At 34.8% G+C, this 21,069-nt stretch overlaps 1 long non-coding RNA gene across 1 annotated transcript in view; it reads left to right on the top strand.

The window, feature by feature from the left end:
- Positions 1-21,069, top strand: part of LOC129057704 (uncharacterized) — a 1,380,833-nt gene that overhangs the window by 891,555 nt on the left and 468,209 nt on the right. The gene's annotated exons all lie outside the window — the stretch shown is intronic.

Here is a 21,069-nt window from a genome sequence, read left to right as displayed (position 1 = left end):
TCTTTATTTCCTAGAATTACGTCACAGCTAATAAATTGACTTGAGGCAGAATTCATAGCATAAAGCCATTTGCCCTGTCACAAATGACAATGAATTCCTGAATCAACAGTCCTTAAACTCCATTCAGAAAATAGACTAATGAAAGTAAAGTCATTACAAGATGAGCCATGAAGTTAAAGCATTAGAATAACGTCACCTACTTCTGGTTTTTTGAAGATTCAAGTCCACATGTGTAAATGGACATTTTGCTTCCCAGGCCACAAATATGAAATAGTGCATAAGAAACTGCCTCACTGGGTTAGATCAGGATTTAGCTTTTCTAATAACATCACTAACAAAATCTGGGGCAGAAAATTTGCCATTTAGAATGGTGATTCAAAAGATCAAACGCGGAAATGATTATTTAAAACTCTCAATCTGTTGGAATTTTGAGTCAGAGCAGGTCTTGTGAATATAAGTTCCATATGTTTACTACCTACTGTGAAAAATAAGTGGTTACTCTATAGAGTTACAAAACCGCTACTTTCAATTCTAGGAAGTCCCCTCTAATATTAGGGGCTTAATAAAAAAATAGATGTTTCCTCTACCCTTTCATTCATTTTTCATATTTCAGAGCTAAAATTCCATTTGGAGATACTCAAATTAATTCCTCTTATTTCTCAGAGAAAACTTAGTCCCATAGAAGTCAGTGACTTTGTCTAAGTATCAGAGAATAGTGATATATTTGTCCTCTACTGAAATATTCTTATAACTCTTAAGCCTGCCTACTCATGTTTCAAATTGCTTCTCAAGGATTTCCTTGACTTGTAATTTATTCAATAACAAATAGGTGTTGAAAATGTAGTAGTTGCTTTTATGGAGTTTATATTTTAGGAAGGAATAACAAAGAATAAACTATAAAACTAACAAATAATATAAATTATATATGTATAATACACATAACTGTATAGTATGTATATATAGTATGTAAAGAAACATATATATGTAACTTGTATATTATATAAAGAGATGATAAATTCTATGCAAGAACTGCTATAGGATAAAGAATATGTACAATTGATTAGGTTGGTACAAACGCAATTGTGGTTTTTGCCATTGCTTTCAGTGACAAGAACCACAATTAATTTTGCACCATCCTAATAAAATGACAGTAGGCTTTATTGGCAAAATGAGAAAATATTTTTCTTGAGAAAATGCTTTGCTTTAGAAAATATATTGAGAAGTTGAGACAATTAGAAATACAGGTATTTATGCCACAATGCAAGGTGATGGGGTGAGGCATTTAGCTCCTTGGAGCATTAGCGAGGAAGCCGGTATGGCTAGAGTGAGTAAGCTAATGGAGAGTAGTGGGAAAAGAATCCAGAGAAATTATGAAGGTTCACATCATGTAGGGTCCAACAGGCCATTGTAAAAAATTTGGCCATTACCTGTAGGAAATGCATGGATTTGCACACAGTAGTTGCATGACCTACCTGACTTATATTTTCAAAGGTTCACTCTGGCTGCAGCATTGAGAACAGACTGTAGAGTGTAGAAAGTAAAATCAGAAGCAGAAAGACCTTTTAGGAGCTTACTGCATTAGTATAGGAGAGACATAATGGTGACAAGGATTGTAGACATTTTTTAAATGTTTTTAATGTTAAGAATAGGTAAGAGCAATAACAGTGTATTCAGTTGTTCAGATGATACTTAAATCTTTGTCAGCAAAGCTTAATGGCCATAATGATTAAGATTTAGATTCTAAGATGAGGCATTCTTGGGTTTACTGTTTCGATGATTGTGTGACCTTGAACACACTGACTTCTGTGTATCTTGGTTTTTACATTCCTGAAATTGGGATGCTACGATATAATAGTTTTGTGAATCTGCCTTTTCAATTCTGGTCTGTCCTTTAAGTTCTAGTTCTACATTTCTGAAATTCTTATTGACTCCTGAAATTGTTTATACCACAAAAGTTGAAGATCTACATGTGCAAATTTAAAAAGCACATGCTATGAAAAATAGTGTAAAAGATAGACCTAATATCCTAATAGAAAAGAAACATGAAATAGAAAAAAAAATTGTTTGGACTACAAGAAAGCAAGAAAGTGACATGATTAAAAAAATCATGAAGTTTTTCTATTTCTCAGAGGCTTCCTGGAGGGACCAGGAAGATGAGAGTCACTGACATGTGGAACAAATGTTAACAAATGAGAGACAGGAGGTCACTCAGATCCAGTAGATAAATTGATTCCTACTCTTATTCCAGAGAGTACTGCAGACTCAGTGACTTCTTGGGAAAGTCCTAAGAGACCAGGGAAGAAGTGTTTTATTATATAACCAGAGCCAGCTCTGGTTATATAATAAATATATATATATTTATTATATATAATTATATATATTTATTATAATAAATATATATTTATATATAATAAATATATATTTATATACAATAAATATATATTTATTTATAAATAAATTTTGTATTTATAAATTTTATATTTGTATATTTTTTTTATATTTATAAATTTTATAAATTTTATATTTATTTATAAATATATATATTTATTATATAACCAGAGCCAGCTCACTTACAGATACTTTAAATTGGCTTTATCTATTTGCCTTCCTTCCTTACGCTTTTCCTTCCCTCTTGCTTCTTTGAGATTATAATCCCCCCAAAAAATTGGTAAATAAGATTATTTCAGGCTCTAAGAAATTCAGACTATTAATACACTGACCATTGAAACATTTAATTGTTTCTTATTTTAATGAGCACAAACACTGGGATCTTTCACGTGACTCTGTAGTCATGTAATGCCTGGCATCCGCTAGTCATTTTGAGTCACGCTTCTCTTTGTTCTTAAAGTTCTGGGCACTCTGATTTTTTCTTTTTTTCTTTCTTTTTTTTTTTGTTTTGAGACTGAGTCTCGCTCTGTCGCCCAGGCTGGAGTGTAGTGGCATGATCTCGGCTCAGTGCAAGCTCCCCCTCCCGGGTTCACGCCATTCTCTGACCTCAGCCTCCGGAGTAGCTGAGACTACAGGCACCGGCCACCATGCCCGGCTAATTTTTTTGTATTTTTAGTAGAGATGGGGTTTCACCGTGTTAGCCAGGATGGTTTCGATCTCCTGACCTCATGGTGCGCCCGTCTCAGCCTCCCAAAGTGCTGGGATTACAGGCTTGAGCCATCGCTCCCGGCCTTCTTTTCTTTTTTTTTACTATTTCAAGTTCTTTCAAACCCCAGAAGCTTTAGAGCAATTTCTGTGCACTGCTTACCCGACTTGAACCTTCCTACCTATATAATTTATATTCATTCTTCAGGTCTCAGCTTAAATTTCACTTGTTGAGGGTTTCCTTTATCGTCTATGTCTAGATAAAATTTCCTTGATATACTCTCATATTATTCTGTATATATCATTCACAAATCTCCATTGAATTCTAAATAAATAATCTGTGATGCAAATATTTATCTGTTTAATGTCTGGTACCCAACTCATCCAACTGTAAACTCTATGAAGGAAGATATAATATCTTTTTTCCTTTTTCAGTAGTAAACCCAGCGTTTACCAAAGTCTAACAAGTAGTATACATTCCATGAATATTTAATAAGTGAACAAGTGAGTAAATAACTCAAAACTAAAACTAAAAACTAAAAATATCTTCTTCATATTTTAAAAGTGATGTGACTTGACAAGTTATTTAATGACAATGGTGCTTGAAGTGTTATGTAGTAAAAAAGCACAAGAAAATAGACCTCTGTAAGAACTGTGGCATAACTTGGAGAAAGTGTCAATTTAAAGATCTGTTAATGCTTCAATAATAGGGCCCAAAGGGATATTACTCCACTGGTTTCATCATTTCTTAATTAGAAAATAAAGCTTTTCTTTCCAAATTCATTAAAGCAAGACAGATTTATGTATCTTAGATGAGTTTGTGAAACATACATGCAAAGTTATGTACCACATAATGATGTTTCAGTCAATAATGGACCACATATACACTGGTGGTCTCAAGATTATAACATCATAGTTTCACTGTGCCCTTTTTATGTTTAAATATGTTTAGATACACAAATGCTTACTATTGTGTTACAATTTCCTATAGTATTCAATATGTAACATGTTGCGCAGGTTTGCGGCCTAGGAGCAATGGGCTGCACCATATAGAGTAGGTGTGTAGTAGGCTACACCATCTAGGTTTGTATAAGTCAACTCTGTGATGTTTGCACAATGACAAAATTGCCTAATGATGCATTTCTCAAAATATTGAGGCATGCATTAAGTGATGCATGACTGTATTTAAAATGTATCTTGACTTTTATCTCATATGCCAAATCTGAAATGTTTATTAATTCAATTATAGTTTTAAAAAATAGTGAGTGTATTACACAGAAGAATTAGGAAATAATTTTTCATGTTAGCAACAAATTTTGCTTGGGTTTTCTCCATCAATTTCAAAAAGAAGAATTGAAAGAAATGTACAATAAACAATATCAGTGATTATAGGAAGGGAGATTGAATATCTGAGAAAAAAAGTGATTTGTAAAAAATCAATATTTTGGCTCCTATTTTCAACTTTGATTTTATTTTTGATAGGCAGGTTTTCACTTTGTCACTTGGATGAGAATACTGGGATAACTTGGCAAGGAAAATATTGCTGTAGATTAAAAAAAATGTGATCAATATACAATAGAAAAACAGTATGATGGGTAGAATTTTAAAATGGTCACCAATCGCCCTCACCCTTTTATACTCCCCTCTCGTGAAATGTGGACAGAACCTGTGAAAATACTGTGTTATCACTATCAGGATTATATATTTGCAGATGTAATCAATGTACCAAATCAGTTGATTTGGGAATCAATAAAAAGGGTGATTCTGACCTAATCAGATAAGCCTTTTAAGCAGATGGGTTGTTTTTGTTTCTATTTGTTTGTCCAGGTAAACTCAGAAGAGAAAAGCAAACAGTCATATTGCAGACAACCTACACAGAGAGGTGGCCTGTAGTTTCTGAGTGAAGTCTCCAGCTGAGGGCTAGTAATAAAACAACGACCTCAGTCATACAACCACAAGCAACTAGATGAACCTGAACGAGGACGTAGGGCCTCAGATGAAAATTGTATCCCCAGCTAGCTAAAATATTGATTACAGCCTTGAGAGTTCTGAGAGAGAAAGAATTGTTTCCAACTAAGATATGTCTAAATTCCTAATTCATGGAGACTGTAAGATAATAAATGTATGTTGCTTTTACTTCCTATGTTTATAGTCGTGTGCAGCAGTATAAAGTAATATAGGTAGTATACTCTATTTTCTTTTGTCTTTTACTTTTTTCCTAACAAGCAAGCAATATTTTAAGTATTTCAAGCTAATTAACATCTTATGCCCTGAGCATATACTTTGCATATCAGAAAATATAGTAGGCAATGACAAAAGCCAGCTGAAGAAATGAGAACGTATGCTGTAGATTTCTTCCTCAGTGCCATGAGTACAGTTTATTGTTCTTATTTGCCACTTTATTTAAGAACATTTTCTGAGAATCTATGACGTATCAAGTGGTAAGCAGAGAATTGGGGAAAAAAATTGAAAGTCATGGTCATTATCCTCAAGAATCTTAAAGTTCAACAGAAAAAGATGGAAAAATTAACCAGGGTTGCAGAAAGACTTGCAGATTAGCTTGAGAAACTCTTTAACAACCTATATCATTCAATGAAATTGAACACTCAAGGGATTAAGTATTTTAAAAGAGAAAACAATCTTCCTTCATTTGTATTATAAAAATTACATAGAAATATGAAATTGGCTCATCATTCCATCCCCCAAGTCTCCTTTTCAATGTCACACATCCTCAAAAATCTGAGATTTTCCTCTCAGGATGAGCATAATTGGTGATTAATATCGTGTTAACTATTCATTTTCATTCATGACTCAGCTGCTGAATGCTACATTTCAGGAGCCTGGACTGTTCTCATAGGAAATAGTCTTGGAGATAGAGATGTGTCTTAAAGCATCACATGAGCACCCTCAGAATGCCCACCTGCAAGAAAAGGCTAATCCTTTCACTGCGGCTCAGCAGAAACAAACCTGCTTCTAACTATTTCATTCTTCTGCAAACTATTCCATCAGCTAGTCAGAGGACTATCTTTCAGAGTTGGTTCCCCCAATATACAATCAGCAGTAGTAGGAGTTTAATGATTGTTTAGACAGTACAAGGAGTTAATTCGTATTACTGAATATTCTTGAGGCTATCTTTTGCTGTCCCATCAAGCTATCTCAGATTTATTGTACACCAAAACATCCTCACTGTGTACATTAAACCTAGTCCATGTGATTTGAATTCCTTTAATTTCTCAAGAAATGATATTTATAACAGTATTCTTTGGAAATGATCCCATACAGTACAAATCCATGTTTTTCTCATCTCTTCCTGATGCCTGGCAGAGGTGGTTAAAAAAGAAATGCAGTTATACAGGCCTGTCAGTATCCTATGAGGACATCAACTTTCAGTGAGACAGTACTCCTTTCTGTAATAAGCTTTAAAGTAGATAGCTCACTTACGCCAAAGAGAAAAAAAAACTTTTCTGAGATCATATCCCACCACTCATCAGGTTTAGTGCTCGTATAGCAAAAGAAATGTGCTCCAGATTTTAGGACATACCTGCACTAGTCTTGGTGGAAGCCCCAGACAGAGAAGAAACCAAAAACACTTCATAGAGAAGATGGTATTTTAATTTAGTCAAGAAAGTTAAGTAGTAATTTGGATGAGGGAAATAGAAAACCCGTGGTCTAGAAAAAGAAAAAAAAGTCCAAATGTTTTGGAGGTTTGAGAGAGTTAATTATATTCTTAAACTTGGGAAAATGTTAGTTGACTCTGGCTAGAACAGATGGTTTTTCTGGGGTAATGATAAGATATGAGGTAAGATGCATGCGGCAGGGTCATAGCTTGTGCAAATCTGTCACTTGGGACATATATATATATATCAGTAAACATACAGTTATTCTGGATAGACATACAATAACAGCTAATTTGCATATATAATCAGAGTATCTCCTGTGGTATAGTGAGAAGGAACACTAAGGAAGGAAGGAATTCCAAGTACTAATTTCAGCAATCGGAATGGACAGACAATTTTTAATAGAACATGTTTACAGTTACACTAATTGTTGATGCCTGAATTCCAAAGAGAGGGATTATGATATGAAACATGAAGAAAAAAAAACTAAGCTAGGCACATATAGAATTAGCAGACTCAGCATCACTGGCACTGGCAACAATAGGATGTCATAATCCTTTTCAAGATTATGAGCCTTAAGAGGAAATATCCCAGCATGGAGGGAGAGAAGTGGAATATGTTAGATACCACATGGGAATTGATGGGAGTATGTTCAAGAGAACAAGGGAAGTATGATTTGGGGATTCTGGGAAGTAGTGATTAGAGATAGATCCCTATGAGAAAGCCGAGATTTATCAAAGAGATTCTAGTTTGTAACCGTGGTCTTGATTGCACCTGCAAATCACTATGGCCAGGGGAAACACATGCCTGATTTGGACCAGAAAGTTCTTCGGAATCTCCAAGTATTTCATATTAGCTGTAATATATTCCAGGTAGTGGAGATTCTTCAGATTATATGTAAATAATATATTCATTTTTAGGTTTTTCAAGTCAAAATATGAGAACTTTATTAAGGAATATTAAGGAGACGGGATAAGATTTTGTGTCGAGGTCATGATGTTAATAGAAACTGTAGTCCTATAGAATATGAGCAAATTTATTATGAGCTCTTTTGTGCCATTTATTGACAATTGTGTTTAGTATTAGCTGTTGAACAGAATAGAAATACAGCTAGTATTCCTGTGGTAGATGTAATAGGTCATGTCCTTAGTCTTAGGCAAAAATGATGCATTTCCTCAAGACTGACATTGCTTATTGAATCGTACGATACAGGTTTTCAGCCTACCTATATCACAGTCGTCTATGTTGCATACTAAATTACAGATTTCTGCTTCACAAACCAGTCTACGTGAATTAGACGTGCTGGTAATAACTTCAGAAAATCCTATTTTAAACAATCCCCTCAAGTAATTTTTTTAATGAGCATAAGTTTTGAACCATAGAGCTAAGCTAAAAATTCCATGCAAGTTGGAGAGGGAATGTCATGTCTCTCAGGTTTACTAGTATTTCTCTAAATACTAGCATATGCTGTCTATTCAAACATATTTGTTCAGGGAATTCATACAATCAATAGAACAAGAAAAGTAAGTGGTATCTTTTTGCCTAGACTATTTCCAAATATACAGAGTGAGACTTGGAAGACCCGCAGATATACAAATGCACAAATTCATTTCTTCATAGCAACTTTGTATTTTTCAAGGCCACTGCTATATCTTCCTAGTTATAAAAGAAAAACTTTGAAATGGCAACAAGATAATGTTGGCTTTGAGAAAGCTGGCAAAACTTAAAATGAAAGTTTTTAGTGAGTTTGTGAGAAAACCCTTCTTTCTTACATGGTTATTCCAAAGGGCAATCTGGAAATATTAATCAAAAGTGAAAAAATCCTTTGAATTACTTATTCCTTTTATGGAAATTAGACATAATTGAACAAGTATGCAAAGGTGTAGATACAAGGATTCCAGTGCATAATTGTCTATAATAGGAACAAAATCAGAAATAACCTAAATTCCTAATAAGGGTATATTGGAGAAACGGGTAATGATACATTCATAATTCTGAAAACTTCAGAGTTATTACAAAAATAACAGATTGTATTCTGATATAGATATATAATAACTATTGATTTTTTGGTAAAAATGTTACTGACTGGTATATATAGCATAACGCAATGTACAAAATATATATTTTAAATGTTCATGGTCTTTATATTTACAGAAAATACCTGAAAGCCTACAGTAAGTCTGGTATTAACAGTTATCTGTGTTGAATGTGATTGCTAGTGACCAAGATAGGTACATTTACATTTTACTACTTTTATAATTATTTGATTTTTTATCTTCAGACATATATTACTTTTATAATAGCAAATTAATACCTTGTTTTGATGACGTATACCAATATGTACAGGAACCCCAACATTTTACCATAGATAGCTTTCAGACGTGGAAAGAGGCTTATAATAAAAATAATTGCCTATATAACACTGTGAAAAAAGTAAGGTAAAAAAACAGCATCTTTTCCTATTTCTAAGATATAAGTATGTGAATATATGTGGTGGTATAGAAAACTATTGATAAATATATGCAAAATATTAATAGCAATTTAGTTTGGGTAATGGGGTGCCAGTAATTTTCACTTTGTTTACATTTCTTTTGACTCCCAAATCTATGAAGACAAATTAATGGGACATTCTCATTTTGTTTTAAATAATCGATTTAAAGTATTTGTATATTTATAATACTCTTCACTTCTAAATTGATCTAGTCTATTTTCATAAGGACAAAAAATTCATCTGCTGTTCTATTTTAAAACTCCAGGTATAGTTAGATGAATATTAAATTTACATCAATTAACACTTAAGCTATTAATTGAAATCCAGTTTACTTGTTATTTTTAGAAATTAAATATATTTCATAGAATTTATATCCTAAATTAATATTTTAAAAAGTGTAACATTTTCTATTACTCAATTTTAATATTATTTGTCAATTAGATTTATTTCTGTCATAATCATTAAAAGTTAATGCATTTTAGTATTCTAATAGGATTCTGTTTCAAGCCAATGCTGAAATGCACAATTGATTCTCTCACTGGTTTTCTCATCATTCAGTGGGTCAAACAGTTAACTAGAGTAGAATCACTGTTAATTGCTATCATCTGTCAGTAGTTAACCCACCCAGATTTTCCAAGGCTACTGTCAGATTCTTGAATTAAAAGAGAACACCAGTGACTAATCAATTATTGTTTAAGCAGCCATCAAATATTCTAAGATAGGAAGAAGCAAGTAATTTAGGAAACAAAATTAAAAAGAACCATGATATGTTATTGCTCATATAAGATAATTTTCATAGGGCTAACACTTAGCAATACTAGTATGCCATTAGTGATATAGATCATACCAATTTCAATAAAAAGTGTCATTGGTCTTCTGATACGTATATATACAGTTATTTTATTTTCTAAATCAAAAATGTTCATGCACATAAAAAGTCAATTATCTTTTCTTTAGTTGTTTTACAAAAACATTAATGAAAAATCTTTAGGCAATGTTTTAGAACCTTGCCAAAATGTGGGGTGGCTTTTCTTCAGTATCATACTTTGAACCCTTTAAATGCAAAGATATGCAACTTTCAAGAACGAAGAGAATACCAATCAAAGGTTTTCTCCTGTCTAGTTTTTGGTTTTCCAAGACAGTCCCGACAACACAGTATTCTTTAAAATGTGTGACAATCCAGGACCCCAAGCCACTGTACTCACTCCTACAAAAAGGAGGAGGCTAAGAGCTCATAGCCAAGTTCTCAAAGTGTGACTGAACTTATGCTACAAGGATGTGAAACCTTTTATGGCTACCCCATTGGAACATTCAATCATGATTCTCTTATACCATGCAAAGTATATACGAGAATGAAATCCCTTCACAACCTTTGATCTCTTCCACTTACTAGAAACTGTGTGACTCTATTATCTCATGGAAACATTACAGATGAGGTGAGGATAAATTTTGTACAAAAATAATTTTCCACACTAAATTTGAAAACATGTTTTTCTTCTCTTTAGGCAATACACATAATTGGTTCTCTTGGAATAGTCATACAGATTTTAGAAGGGTTATTTTAAAGAGAAAAAAGGGTTTTATTTTCATGAATATGTTTTTTAAAAAGTATTAGGTTGGTGCAAAGTAATTGTGGTAATTAAAAGTAATGGTAAAAAAATGCAATTACTTTTGCACCAACCTAATATATTCACTGTATGATGAGTATTAGGAAGCTCTTTAAGCACCATAAGTGGAGAATTGGTCAAGGATTCTTGATAGCTGTTAGATATTTAACAAATTGCATTTATTGAAAAAAACGAAAAATAATAAATTCATTAACATGGTCTATAATCATTCCAAATGTATTTTGGCTATGCAAATGGCAGTTGGAAACAACATTGGGGCTGTATAATGGTGCAGTTGTTGGTGTTGACCCTTAGAATGTGATGGTTAAGAACATAGATTTGTGTTTCATAAAATAACTGGGAAAAGTTGTGTGTACATCAGAGGTAGGGATTTTGGGGGCCATTTTCAAATTCTACCTATAACACATGTATTATCTAATTTAGATGTCATAATGACTATTCAAGCAAGCCATTAGTATATCTTTTTATTATGTAGAAAATAGAGAGGCTCACTGCATGTTTTAACATTTTGTAAGGTTTTATGAGCATGGTTTTGGCTAGAGTCCTGCTTAAATACAGTGTTACTAAATTTCGAGATAGTGGAGACTTTACACAGAACTGGGGATTAGATAGACCTATAAAAACTGGAAGTATTTAATTACACAGAGAAAGATGATGACATTCTAGGTGAAAAAAATAGCATAAGCAATAGGACAAGGATAATAAAAACCAGGATTATTTTATAAGAATGAATAGCCTTCCAACTGTAGAAAAGAAGTCATGTATGGATGAAATAGTGAGTGATATTAGAGGGGTTTGAAGCCAAATGTAAATGGTCTCCCATTCCAGACTAAAGAGTTTGCCCTTTGTCCTGAGAACAAGGTTTTAGGGATTCTACCAATGATGATGAACAATGGAGCCCAATTTCCCCTTTAATTAATTACAATTACCCAAAAGAGATCAAGAGCCAGAACAGGCCACTAGCATGACCACATCCAGAGTTATGCACCCAACTTCAATTACAATAAAGAATTCTCTGCTTCTGCCTATCATGTAGTTCTACCAGGGCTAGTTTGTTTGTATTTTATAATTACTTAGATTCCCTCACTTTGGGTTCTTAAAACATACATGTAGTCATTCATTTATTTAAATAACATTTACTAAGCAACTTGTCTATGCCAAGCACTGATGAATGTTTTATCTTTGGCCTTCAAGATTTAGAAAAGTGTATAGAATGTGGTAAGTACTCTTTTACACAATATACAAATATAGTAACTGGGACTTATTCTGCACTTATATAATATCTGTATCCATACCAGTTGTTAGGGGAAAACATGGTTCATGCCCTTGGATAACTGGAGAAATATTACAAACACACAGGAAATAACTGAGAACAGTTTAACCTGCGAGGTACTAAAAATATAAGTATGACATATAATATTATATGAATTCTGAAAAGGAGGAGCTGAATTGGGCAGGATTTACCAGCAAAGGCCCCAACTGGGTTAACACTTAAATTGGGATCTTAAAGACGAAAAAAAGGTAGCTCAATCATCAAGAGCAATTCAAAAATCCATTTAGGAAGGGGAAATTAGTGACACAAAATTGTGCGTTACTGAGGATAACCTAGTCTGTCTTAATACCCGATATTTAAATAAATATTTTCCATGATCGTGGGATTTAAAAATCAGAATGATAGGAAAGTGCCAATCTCATCTTAAATTATAATTTTCTGGGTTGTCTTTGACAGCATTAATATATGTGTAGCACATATTAATCCTGCCTCTAGAATGCCATGTGATATGGTTTGGCTGTGTCCTCACCCAAAATCTCATCTTGAATTGTAATCCGAATTGTAATCCCCTTGTGTTGGGAGAGGGACATCATCAGAAGTGATTAGATCATGGGGGCAGTTTCCCCAAGCTGTTCTCATGATAGTGAGTGAGTTCTCATGAAATCTGATGATTCTATAAGGGGCTTTTCCCCACTTTGCTCTGCACTTCTCTCTCCTGCCACCATGTGAAGAAGAATGTGTTTGCTTCTCATTCTGTCATGACTGTAAGTTTCCTGAGGCTTCCCCAGCCATGAGAAACTGTGACTCAATTAAACCTCTTTTCTTTAAAAATTATCCAGTGTCAGGCAGTCATTTATAGCAGCCTGAGAACAGACTAATACAGTAAATTGGTACTGAGGTAGGGAAATGCTGCTGTGAAGATACCCAAATGTGAGGAAGTGACTTTGGAACTGGGTAACAGGCAGAGGTTGGAACAGTTTGGAGGACTGAGAGAAGATAGAAAGATGTAGGAAAGTTTGGATCTTCCTAGAGATTTGTTGAATGGTTTTGACCAAAATGCTGATAGTGATATGGACAATAAAGTCCAGGCTAAGGTGGTCTCAGATAGAGATGAGAAAATTCTTGTGAACTGGAGCAAAGGTGACTCTTGTTATGCTTTAGCAAAGAGACTGATGGCACTTTGCCCTTGCCCTAGAGATCTGTAAAACTTTGAACTTGAGAGAGATAATTTAAGGTATATGGTGGAAGAAATTTCTAAGCTGTGAGGTGTTCAAGAGAAAGCAGCATAAAAAGTTTGGAAAATTTATAGCCTGATGATGCAATTGAAAAGAAAATTCTCCCCATTGTCTAGGGAGAAATTCAAGCCAGCTGCAGACATATGCATAAGTAATGAGGAGCTGAATGTTAATTACTAAGACAATGGCAAAATGTTTCCAGGTCATGTCAGAGACCTTCACAGCAGACCCTCCATTCAGAGGCCTGGAGGCCTAGGAGGGAATAATGGTTTTATGGTCCGGGACCAGGCACCCCTGATATGTAAAACCCCGGGACATGGTGCCCTGTATCCCAGCTGCTTCAGCTTCAGCCATGGCTAAAATGGCTCTAGTCGTTACTTCAGAGGGTGCAAGCCCCAAGCCTTGGAAGCTTCCATGTGGTATTAACCCTGTAGGTGCACAAATGAAAAGAACTGAGGTTTGGGAACCTCCAGCTGCATTTCAGAGGATGTATGGAAATGCCTGGATATCCAGGCAGAAGTTGGCTGCAGGGGCAGAACCCTCATGGAGAACTTCTGCTAGGGCAGTGCAGAAGGTAAATATAGGTGCCCCCACAAAGAGTCTAGACTGGGACACTGCCTGGTGGAGCTTTGAAAAGAGGCCCACAGTCCTCCAGACCCTAGAATGGTAGATCCACTGACATCTTACACCATGCACCTGGAAAAGCCACAGACGCTCAATGATAGACTGTGAAATCAGTCAGCAGGCCAGCTGTACCCTGCAAGGCCACAGAAAAGAGCTGCCCAAGATCATAGGAATCCACCTTTTGCATCAGTATGACCTGGATGTGAGCCTTGGAGTCAAAGGAGATCATTTAAGGTTTAATGACTGCCCTATTGGATTTCAGACTTGCATAGCATCTGCAGCCCCTTCATTTTGGCCAATTTCTCTCATTTGGAACAGGTATATTTACCCAATGCCTGTACTCTCATTGTATCTTGAAAGTAACTAACTAGCTTTTGGTTTTGCAGGCTGTAGGTGGAAGGGAGACTTTGGACTTAGACTTTTGGGTCAATGATGAAATGAGTTAAGAATTTGGGCAATTGTTAGATAGGTATGATTGTGTTTTGAAATGTGAAGACATGAGATTTGGGAGGAGTCAGGGGCAGAATTACATTGTTTGGCTCTGCGTCCCCACCCAAATCTTACCTTGAATTGTAATCCCCATAATCTCTACTTGTCAAGGGTGGGACCAGGTGGAGGTAACTGAATCATGGGGGTAGTTTTCCTCATGCTTTTCTCATGTTAATGAGTAAGTTTCATGAAATCTGATGGTTTTATAAGCATCTGGCATTTCCCTCTCTGCTTGCACTCATTCTCTCCCCTGCCACCCTGGGAAGAGGTACCTTCTTCCATAATTGTAAGTTTCCTGAGGCCTTCCCAGCCATGTGAAATTGTGAGTCAATTAAACCTCTTTCCTTTATAAGTTACCCAGTCTCAGGCAGTTCTTTATAGAGAAGTGAGAACAAACTGATACAACATGAAAAATCTTTTCAACAGTGGAATTAAAGAAAAATAAAATTTAAGGACTGCAAAATTAATGTGATAATTATACTACTTTATTATTTTGATTTTTTTTTCAGTATTTCATGTGAGCTTTTATCTAGACTACTAACTTACATCCTATAAATTCACATATCCAGTCACATTTATTAATAGGAAAATGGTTGAGGAAGTACAGCTGATATTTTTCTCTTTAAAAATACGTGGTGAAATAAAATGTTTTCTGGGAAAATATAAATTAGGTCATTTATATCGCTTACTTGTTTGGAAAACAAAGGCCAACCAAAAAACAAAACAAAGCTATTTATTACAAATAAGGGAAAAAAATCAAATAATCCTTACATTTCTCATAGCTATATTTAATGGTTAAAAAATGATGGGAAAGTTTATGAGATCCTCAGGTAAAACCAATCTATTAAAGCTAGTAACTGTGTAACCAATCAAGTTGGTAAATTTAACAAATCAAACAAACTTAAAACACTATATTAAGTGAAATAAGCCAGGCACAGAAATACAAATACTGTACAATGTCACTTATATGTGGAATCTAAAAAAAGTGATCTCTTAGAAGTAGAGAGTAGAATGGTGGTTTTCAGAAATAGGGTGTTGGTGAGAAGGGGTTGGGGAGATGTAAGTCAAAGGCAATAAAATTTTAGTTAGATAGAATGAGTAACTTTAAGAGATCTGTGGTACAACATGGTGACTATAGCCAATAACAATATATTTTATTCTTGAAAAATTCAGAGTGGATAGATATTTATTTTTCTCACCACAACAATGACCACTATGTAAGGTAATGCATATGTTACTTAGCTTGATTTAGCCATTTCACAATGTATATTCATTTCAAAGCATCATATTATGTATTATAAATATATACAATTTTATCAATTTAAAAAAAATTTTTTTAAATACACAAACTGTAGAGAAAATATACCTTTGAATTTTTTAAAATAAGCTATTGGGTGTTAAAATTCTACAAACCAAAATATAAAGAATTCATAACAAACATTGAATCTTTTTAGATATATAAATAAGGTTAATAATTGGAAGTTAGGGATACAGAAAAATGTAAAAGTTACAAATATTAATAATAGAGCTATTAAGAATATAGAAAAATGTAAATGTTACAAATTTTGTTAATGTAGCTGTCTATTAACAAAAATTGAGAGGAAGAAGGAGAAACATGGGAGAAACATAAGGATGCTGTTCTTCTCATTATATATAATTGAGTACTAAAGATATTATTATAGATTATAAATCCAGAAATAATAGTTCACACATATAAAGATGTAGAAGTAACCAGTAGTATGAAAGTAACATTGTTTTATTTTTGTAGCAATATTTATATACAACACTTTTATGATACCATTTATATATGTAAGAACAAAAACTTGAATAATGATAGTGTATTAGGGTTCTCAAGAGGGGCAGAACGAATAGGATCTATGTATATAAGAAAGGGAGTTTATTAATGAAAATTGACTCACACAACCACAAGGTAAAGTTGCAAGATGTGCCATCTGCAAGTTGAGGTGCAAGGAAGCCAGTGGTGGATCAGCCTGAGTCTCAAAACCTCAAAAGTAGGGAAGCTGACAGTGCAGCCTTCAGTCTGTGTCCAAAGGCCCTAGAGCTCCTGGAAAACCACTGAAGTAAGTCCAAGAGTCCAAAAGCTGAAGAACTTGCAATCTGATGTTCGAGGGCAGGAAGCATCCAGCACAGGAAAAAGATGAAGGCTGGAAGACTCAGCAAGTCAAGTCCTTCCACTTTCTTCTGCCTGCTTTATTTTAGCCACACTGACAGCGGATTAGATGGTGCCCACCCAGATAAAGGGTGAGTCTGCCTCTCCCAATCCACTGACTCAAATGTTAATCTCCTTTGGCGACACCCTCACAGACACACACAGGAACAACACTTTGCCTTCTTCAATTCTATCAGTTGACACTCGATATTAACCATGACAAGTCCACCCCTTGTCAATTTGAACCCATGCACATCTCTTAAAATCATAAATAATCTTTAAATAAAGACAATAATATGGTTCTAATTACACCTAACATAATACAGCTATCCTTCATACAACTGGAAGTGCACTATTTCTTAACCTAAATGTTATTACATAGAGTTAACGACACTTAACTGCTGATACGAAGTCAATAAATCTTACTTCACATGATAAACAAAAAAGAAAGAAAACAAAATGAAGATATTTTCTTAGTACACATGTATACAGGAATAAACATGTTCATAACAAAATAAGGAGGAAATAATACTCATGAAAATTACAGTTCCTGTTTCTGCAACTGGTCATATGGTTGTAGCTGGTGTTAATGACTACCTTCTTCTACAACCTATTCTGTATTCCCTTTGCCTTCAGCAAGCACCTCAGCAGGTCATCATTTTTTACCTGGTAGAGTGGCCCACACCTTCATTCCTGAAGGGTCTGGGCCATTTGTAGTCCTGTCTTGATTGGGCTGTTGTAGTTTCCCATTGACCTTAATCACAGAACACGGTAATACTAAAAGATGCTGTAAGGGATCTCCTGTATTGCACACATACTCTTCCTTACCTCCATTGTGGAGTAGTAGACTGATTTCATCTTTAAAGTCTGGGTCAATCACCCCAGCCAACACTTTAACTCCCTTCTTAGCCTGTTGATTTAGAGGTAGGAGGAGACCAAAGTGACCAGGTTGCAATCTTAACTACCAGTTTAATGGAAGCATTCTTGTGTCTTCTGATGGTAGCATTCCTCCCTCTGGAACTAAGACCTCTAGGTCCGCAGAATGTAATGTTGAAGGAACAGGAAGCAAAAATTTTGCTAGTTTGTCACTAGGGGTGATGGTGGGTGCTGCCACTTCCACTTCCACCCCTTGATTCATGGACCGTGAATCCTGGCTATGCGAGAAACAGTGCCATTTATTGGATGCTAATTCAGAGCATACATAGCCTTCTGGAGAACTTTGCCCCACCCCTGCAAAGTATTGTCACCTAGTTTGTGTTGTAATTGTGACTACAAAAAGCCATTCTGCCATTCTGTGAATCCAGCTGCTGCAGTATTATGGGGAACATGGTAAGACCAGTGAATTCCATGAGCATGAGCCCACTGCCACACTTCTTTGGACATAAAAGTGAGTGGCTTGGTCAGGGGCAATGCTATATGGAATATCATGACAGTGCGTAAGGCATTCTGTGAGTCTTGACAGAAGCATTGCATGCTAGTTGGTCAACCCATATCCAGAGTGGACAAACCATTGCCCTTTCCATGATGGAAGAGGTCCAATATAATCAACCTGCCAACAAGTAGTTGGATAATCACCCTGAGGAATGGTGCCATATCGAGGTCTGTGTTCGTCTCTGCTGCTGGCAAATTGGGCACTCAGGGGTGGCCATATCCAGGTCAGCTCTGGTGAGTGAAAGTCCATGTTGCTGAGTCCATGTGTAATCTCCATCCCTGCCACAATGGCCACTTTGTTCATGGGTCCATTGGGTGATGACAGGGATGATAATCTCATCTTAAGTTGTAGTTCCAATAATCCCCACATATCATGGATGGGACCCAGTGGGAGGTAATTGAATCATGGGGACAGCTACCTCCATGATGTTCTCATGAGTTCTAGTGAGTCAGGTCTTATGAGATCTGATGGTTTTACAAGGGGCCTTTTCCCCCACTTCACTCTACACTTCTCCTTCCTGCCACCATGTGAATAAGGACGTGTTTGCTTCCCCTTCTGCCATGACTGCACATTTTCTGAGGCCTTCCCAGCCATGCTGAACAGTGAGTCAACTAAACCTCTTTCCTTTATAAATTACCCAGTCTAGGGTATTTCTTTATTAGTAGCGTGAGAACAGACTAATTCACCAAGCTTATGAAGTAACTATTCAACAAAAATGTTGGTTAAGTAGAAATCATTTTTTTCTGCTCTAACAAAATGTCACAGATTGGGTAATTTATAATAAACAGAAATTCATTGTCTCATGGTTTTGTAGGCTGAGAAGTCCACAAGAGGCTGGCATTTGTCAAAGGCCTGCTTTCAGAAGGGCAGATAGAGGGTTAGATAGACAGTGAGAGGGCAAATATCCACTTCTCTGATAAGCAATCTACTACTGGGATAATACTGATAGTCCGTTTATGAGGGTGGAGCCCTCATGACCTAAACACCTCTTAAACGTCTCATCTCGTAATACTGTTAACAATTGCAATTACATATTATATGAGTTAAGAGAGAACAAATACTTAAACTGTAGCAATCTATAATCATAAAATAGAGAATACATCTCCTATTTTAATTACTCATAAAATATTCACATAAATCCATGGAAAGAAAAGATACAGTTACAAAATAAGAAATGTATAAACCATTTTTCTTGATGACAATGCAGTAAAATAAAAACATAATAACTACTAAGGGGTGTCTTTTTATTAAATTATTTTAATAAAAACCATGGAAAACCTGATTATGTAAAAGATCAATACCATACAGAAAGGTACATATACAATAAGTCTAAGAAAAAAGAAAACAAAATAATAGCTACACATGACAAATACACAATGTAACTGAATATTATACACAGTTTTTAACAAGTAAATTTGGAGTTCTTAATGAAGTTCATAATTATTCTTAGTAAGTAGAAGCATTAATTCCACTAAGAGTAGTGGAAATTAAATTTTCACCCTCCTATCTATGCACTTATCCCAAATAATTTTGTAGGTTAAACCTGCCAGTCTATAAATAAAAATAATTCTTACAACATTTATTTCAAAGCACAACAAAAATTAAAAGAATTTGAGTTAATCCATACCAGAATTAGATAAAGAACAAACTGTAATGATATGTGTGCAAATTTTTATGTATATGCAAACATTCTGAATAAATTTAAGATCTTAGAATTTCAAAATCTCTTTTACCTAGCAACTGGAAATCTATCAGCTATAAAATTCTATTTGTGTTGTTGCAAAACATTTTCTGCTAACTTTTTAAAAATTTGAGACATTATTTTTAATTGACAAAAATTGTATGTATTTATTGCATGTAATGTGATGTTTTGATATATGTATGCATCATGAAATACTTAAATCAAGCTAATTGACATTTTAGTCCTCTCACACACTTAGCATTGTTTTGTGTTGAGAACATTTCAAACTACTCTCTTAGTAATTATCAAGTACATAATAGATTGTTAACCATAGTCATCACGCTGTACAATAGCTCCGCAAAATATATAAGTGAAATCATGTGATATTTGTCTTTTTTGTCCTGGCTTAGGTCACTTACCATATTGTCCTCCAGGTTAACCCATGTTATTCAAAATGGCAGTTTTCCTTCTTCTTTAGGCTGAATAGCATTCCATTGTACATATATAACGCATTTTCTTTATCCATTTATCTATTGATGGATACTTAGGTTGATTCCATATCTTGGCTATTATGACTAATGCTGTAATGAACATGAGAGTGCAGAAACCTCTTTGACACACTGATTTTACTTTGTTTGAATACATATCTGAAAGCGGAATTGCTGGATCGTTTGATAGTTCTATTTTTAATTTTCTGAGAAACCTCCATACTGTTTTTTTTTATAATGACTGTACTCATTTACATTACAATAGTATGCAAGAATTACCTTTCTTCCATGTCCTTCCCAATATTTGTTGTCTTTTGTCTTTTGGATAATAGTCATTCTAACAGAAGTGAGAAGATATGTCATTGTAGTTTTAATTTGCATTTCTCTGACGAACTATGTTTAACATTTTAAAAATATAACTGTTGGCCATTTATATTTCCTCTTTGGAAAAACGTCTATTCAGTTCTTCTGCCCATTTTAAAATCAGATTATTTGTTTTCTACTATTGAGTTGTTCACTTCTTTGGTTTCTAAATTGTAAATCCATAGCATACACACTCAAGCCTTGTATTACTCTGTTCTCATGCCACTAATAAAGACATACCTGAGACTGGGTAATTTATAAGGAAAGAGGTTTAATTGACTCACAGGTCCACATGGCTGGGGAGGCCTCAAAATCATGGCAGAAGAGCAAGGGATGTATTACATGGCCGTAGATGAGAGAGAGCCTGTGTAGAGGAATTCCTCTTTATAAAACCATTAGATATTCTGAGACTTATTCACTATCACGAAAACAACACAGAAAATACCTGCCCCCATGATTCACTTATCTCCTACAGAGTTCTTCCA

The sequence above is a fragment of the Pongo abelii genome, chromosome 12 (assembly GCF_028885655.2).
Source record: "Pongo abelii isolate AG06213 chromosome 12, NHGRI_mPonAbe1-v2.0_pri, whole genome shotgun sequence".
NCBI lineage: Eukaryota > Metazoa > Chordata > Mammalia > Primates > Hominidae > Pongo > Pongo abelii.
The sequence above is the reverse complement of the archived record's forward strand: the minus strand, read 5'-3'. Positions and strand labels throughout refer to the sequence as shown.